The following is a 6,094-nucleotide window of genomic DNA, read 5'->3' as shown; positions in this document are numbered from 1 at the left end:
GGACTCAAATAATATTTATAGCTTTCCATGACTCCAACATACAATATGTTTTGTCTTGATTTTATTGTTGGCTTTTCAGCCCTTAATCTCAAATTTAATTAATTTTAATTAATTAATTAATTAATATTTTGATGTTAACAAAGCTATTTTTATTTATTAACAATTTAAGTGCTTTAAGTGTCCATTGTGTAGAACTTAGACTAACAAGTCCAACACAATTTGAATCACTCAAATCAGAGTTCAAACGAAGAAGATATAGGCAAAATAAGCTTAAAGAAAAAAATATTGAACTAATGACATGACATACATTTTTTTTTTTTAATCAAAGTAGACAACTAAAAGGTGCCACTTTGAGTAATGGAGAAATGACACATGGTGGGTTTTTGATTTTTGGATTGACTTTAAAAAAGAAATGAATTTAATATTATTTTATGTTTGCATTTAACGGCTAGTTTTTGACATATGGTGGACATTTTTTTTGTTAGGTTTTAAAAGAAATGATTATAAAAGATATATTATTATATCATTTGTTGCTTATGTCTAACGGCTAATTGAGTTTAAATCTCTATCATTCAATTTTTTTTAGCAACATCAACCCAAATTGAATTTAGTTTTCACCTACTTCTTTCTTTATTTAAACTCATATTCTTCTCCAAATTTTCAACAATAATTTCACATCTTTTTACAATCCTCCATAATTCATTAAACCTCTACTGTTGCTCTCTCCGAGCTTCAATTTTCTTCTTTTTCATCTTATTCTTCAGAGAGATTTATGTATGGTCGTTGTAAGCTCAAAATTTATAAATCCACTCTTTTAGAGAGTTTCTCAAGTTGTTCTTTAACTTTTTCGAACATGTTATAAGGGTTGCTCTTGATCCCAAAAAAGAACGGTTGTAACGTTTTGCTCCTAATCCGTGGAAATGATTGAGTTTGCTCTTGAACTGGCAAAAAGAGCAGTGTAACGATTGGGCTGTAATCCTTAGAAAGAGTCCGTGAGATCCTTATGTTGGATTTTATATCCTAAATCTCGTGGATCTTGTAGTTTGTAAGTTGTAAATACAAATTGTTTATTTAATAAAATAAGAAGTATTTTATTTGACATTTAGATTGCATTAACTCAATCCAATAAACTAATATCCAAGGTTGTTTAATGTAATTTGAATAGTATGTGGTAGACATACAAGTAGATTATGTTCAAGTAATAATCTAAAAGGTCTGCAGTATACGGATAAGGTTGGGTGCCTTATCCTAGTGACACTGCGGATACGACTCATTTCGTAACTGTTACATAGGTTGTAAATGTTACAGACAACATGATCCATATTGTTCATGTGAAAACATGTGAGTGGCGATATCCTGTATAAAGAGTTTATACAAGACCAGACCGCGAAATGATTGGTTTCTATTTATAACACCGTTAATTAAAGAGATTAACATTTCACTAGATAACCATAGGTGGCTTGACCTTAATCCTGAATGAGTTGTGAACTCCTGTTTATGAGGGTAATCCTTTAATCTGTATGGGTGAGAGTGACTAGTTTAGCTGACTAATAAGCCTACCATTTTAGGGATTTGTTCGAGTGGGGAGCTGGGAACATAGCTACGCAAGATGGAATTTACTCATTCCTATCATTAAATAAAATAGATGAGTTGCTCCCCTAATAGCTGATTCCGAGTCTTGAACAACGAGGCCTCACCCTCTCATTGGCCCGAGAGGGGTTAGTTTATAATTGGACTATAGATTGTTTGTTTATTAGAGAGATAAATGGTACTTAAGGAGTTAGATGTAACTACATGGATAAGACAATAATTTGACCCAATTGTAGTTATGAGCAATTTGTGAAGGGTTAAATAATTGTTGATTAATTATACTCATGGACATAGAAATATATCTATAGTGCGAAGAGTGTGGTTGTTGATGTTGGCTTTTTGGCACTTAGCCTCAAATTAATCAATTTTAATCAATAATTAATTAATTAATATTTTGACGATAATAAACCTGCTTTTATTTATTGACAATTTGAGTGTTTTGAAGTTTCTATTGCTAGAGCTCAGAACAACGATTCCAACGCAATTTGAATCGGAAAAATCTCGAGCTGATGATGTGACCTATATTTTTTTTCATCAAAGTGGATCAACTAAAAGGTGCCACTTGGAGCATGAGAGAAATGATACGTAGTGAGCTTTTGATTTTTGGATTGGTTTTAAAATGAAAATGAATTTAAAAAGAAAATAAATTTAATAATATTTTATGTTTGTGTCTAACGACTAGTTGGACACATGATGAACTCTTACTTTTTGTTGGGTTTTAAAAGAAAATGATTTTAATATATATATATATATATTATTATATTATATTATGTTTGTGTCTAACGACTAGTTGGACACATGATGAACTCTTACTTTTTGTTGGGTTTTAAAAGAAAATGATTTTAATATATATATATATATATTATTATATTATATTATGTTTGTGTCTAACGACTAGTTGGGTTTAAGTCTCCACCATTCAATTTTTTTTCCAAGATCCAATAGCCCAAATTAAATATGGTTTCCAACAATTTTTCTTCTTTATTTAAACTCATATTCTTCTCCAAATGTTTAGAACAATTTTTATAATTTTTAATCCTCTCCAAAAATTCAAAGCTACCATTGTCATTTTCTCTCTAAGCTTCAATTGTCTTCTTTTCATATAATTCTTGAGAGAAATATCTTATGTATTGTGAGGATTAATTTGTTGTGAGCTAAAATTTGTAAATCCACTATTGTAGAGAGTTTGTCAAGTATGCTTTTTATTTTTACAAACATTTTGTAAGTGTTGCTCTTGATCCCGAAAAAAGAGTCATTATTATGGTTTGATTCTTAACTGAGGAAAGGATCGTATGGAAAAAGAACGTGGTAGTGGTTCGACTCTAAGCTGTGGAAAGAGTCAAATACTTCTAGTGAAGTACCTAAGAGGAGCGTGGGAAGTGGACGTAGACCGGTTGTGCCGAACCACTGTAAAATTCTCGATGTTAATTTCTCTATCCCTCTCATACTTTAATTTTGCAATTAATTTGATGCTATATTTTATTACATGAAATTAATTTCAACATTTGTTCTTGAAATTTATTGTTCATATTTATTTGCTTTGATTGGTAGTTCTTTAATTTGTGTATCTTTTACCAATCTTATTATTAAAATTAAATTGGGTGCTTAAAAGTGTTAATTTTAATTACTTGGCTATTTTTGGTTGAATTTATTATTTAAATTATTTGTTAGCGAAAAGTTTGTCAATTTGTTTAATTAGGCCCATATTAGTAAAAAGTTTTCATTAAGTTAAATAAACCCTATTCACCCCTCGTATAGGGTTGCTTCACTCCCATCTAGAGTTGCCATATCGATCCTACTGTCGATCTTTAGTGGAGTGATCTGCCGTTAATGAATATTGATTAATTGAGGCTGTTTGGTAACCATTTTGTTGTTTGTTTTTTGTTTTTGAAAATTAAGCCTATAGACACTACTTCCACCTTCAAATTTCTGCATTTGTCATCTATATTTCATCAATGGTTTAAAAAATCAAGCCAAAATTTTCAAAAAGTTGTTTTTGTTTTTTGGAATTTGGCTAAGAATTCAACTAATTGAATGTTGATTAATTGATGCTCTGTAAGGAATGTAGATTAAATAAGCTTAATTTTCAAAAACAAAAACTAAAAACCAAATGGTTACCAAACAGAGTCTTAATTAAAGAGTTAATTAATTAATCTCATATCATTGAAGCTTCTAATCTATAGATCCATAAGGTCCCCTTACTAGCTCATTAAGAGTTAAATACGAATGAGTTAATTTTGGATTAATTTAAATTGTTCAAATTAAATTAGGGATTTAATTATATATAATATAATCAATGTAATATATAAATACATAATAAAGTTAATTTGGAATAAGATTCAAAATTATACTTCATATCATGAGGGAGATAAATATTTGAATAAGATTCAAATATTAATTATATCAATAAAATTTATATAAAACTATAGGTTAAAATTAGTATGAATGAGATTCATATTAAAACATAGATGATGTGGTAACATTATTTGAATTTGATTTAAATTAAATTAAATATGTGATATTTAATTTTTTAATTAATTAATTATTTAATTATACATATTAAATATGATTTAATATATAGTTCAAATTAAATTAATAAAATTAATTTAATTATATGAAACTAGATTTAATAAAATTAATTTAATAAAATTAATTTAATAATATAATATTAAAGGAGTTATTCTACGTGTGTGGGGAGGTTATTTGGAATAACCTCTTCTCCTCTCCTTCTCTCACATGATATACATAAAAAGGAGAAGATTTTTTGCAAAAGATTTTTATTATTTATTTTTGTGGCTTCCCAAGACCTCTCTGTAAAAATTGACCTCTCAAGAACTCTCTCAAACACTTTCCCTTTTCATATCAGAGACCCCATACCTCATTTGGTTAATGTTCCTGAGAATAGCAAAGAAGTCTTGTGATGATGTTTAAAATTACATATAGTCAATTAATTTAGAACATTTTCCAAATGGAAGATAAGTTTAAAATTACACTAAGATTTAGTATTGATGATATTTTTTCAAGTATTAAACCTTTTTACTTATATCAATAATAAAAAATTAAAACTTTGAGAGAAAATAACATGACCTTGAACTATATATAAAACATGTTATTTGACTATATGTAATCTATTATCCATTCTAATTTAACACAACAATTAAAAATTAACCCAATAGATTTCATATGAATTTCATTCATATTAATTCAAAATTTCTATTGTTATGATACTCCAGTGAGTTAGAACAAGCACCACCGAAGGGTGATCAATTATTTATTCACTAGATCGAGACATTCTAAACCAATTGTCACACCATAATAACTCTTACTCCTATAACAATTAGTTACCATTTATTTGGTCAAGAAATCATTAACTTACTTAACAATTTCTCGTAAGTGTGACCCTCCATTTTAGATCCTAGACTTTCGCCCCAATAAGCCAACTAAAGAAAAAAATCGATTGGGGCAAAAACTAAAGAGATCCTATCCATTACTGAAATTTGAGATTGACTCCGTGCAAACACCTTCCAAAGGAGGACACAAGCAAACGGTACCACGAAGCCGAACATGAAACCTCACTATCAAACTAATGAAGAAGACCGTGGGATATGTTGACACACGTATTTTTTCCACTTACTATAAATACGTTATCCATTCACCTTGATATTGAGTTATGCAAACACCTCCCAAAGGGGACACAAGCAAACGGTACCACGAGGCCGAGCATATATCTCACGGTGTGAACTTTTAGGCGGAACGTGAAAAAAAAATGACATATCATGTATATCTTTTTCCTCCCACTAAGTATTTTAACAATTGAGTGTTCATTACTTATGTAAACTAAGCTAAGAAATTTATCTAAGTCTTCTTAAAATTTGTTCAATGTAACTCTTATATTGAATAGTTCAACAATGTATGATTATAATTTATTAAGAACTTTAATAAATTTTAATCATCTATTGCATACTTACAATACATTTTACTAATTCACCTTCTAGGTCGATTTTCAGGTAGGGGTTTTCTGCAACTTAAATACCCCAATCCTAGATAGAACGTTCCTTAGACAAAGGTCCCTTATAGGCAAATATTTAAATACATTTAATCTTTTATTTTCTCATTTTAATCCTATTAAAAGAAAAATAAAAAATATATTTTAAATCTAATCTCATTAGAAATAAAATTTGAAGATTAATTAAAACAAGTTTTAAACTATTTAAAACCATATTAATTAACCTTATTATAATCTCATTAGACTAACATGCAATCAAAACATATGCATCTCTCGATATTATTAACTGAATATCTGAATATAACAATTAAAAACAAATTAATAAAACCATATCTCATGCATATCACATTCATTAACATACATAATATAGCTCTTATATCAATGGTAATGAATAACTATATAGTTAACATGCTTTTAATAAAATATTAAAACATATAATATAATTCTTATATTATAATCATGCAAACTATACAGTATAGTCATTGTTTGGTCTAAAAT

The sequence above is a fragment of the Benincasa hispida genome, chromosome 11 (genome assembly GCF_009727055.1).
Source record: "Benincasa hispida cultivar B227 chromosome 11, ASM972705v1, whole genome shotgun sequence".
In the NCBI taxonomy this organism is placed as follows: Eukaryota; Viridiplantae; Streptophyta; class Magnoliopsida; order Cucurbitales; family Cucurbitaceae; genus Benincasa; species Benincasa hispida.
Note: the sequence above shows the minus strand (reverse complement) of the source record.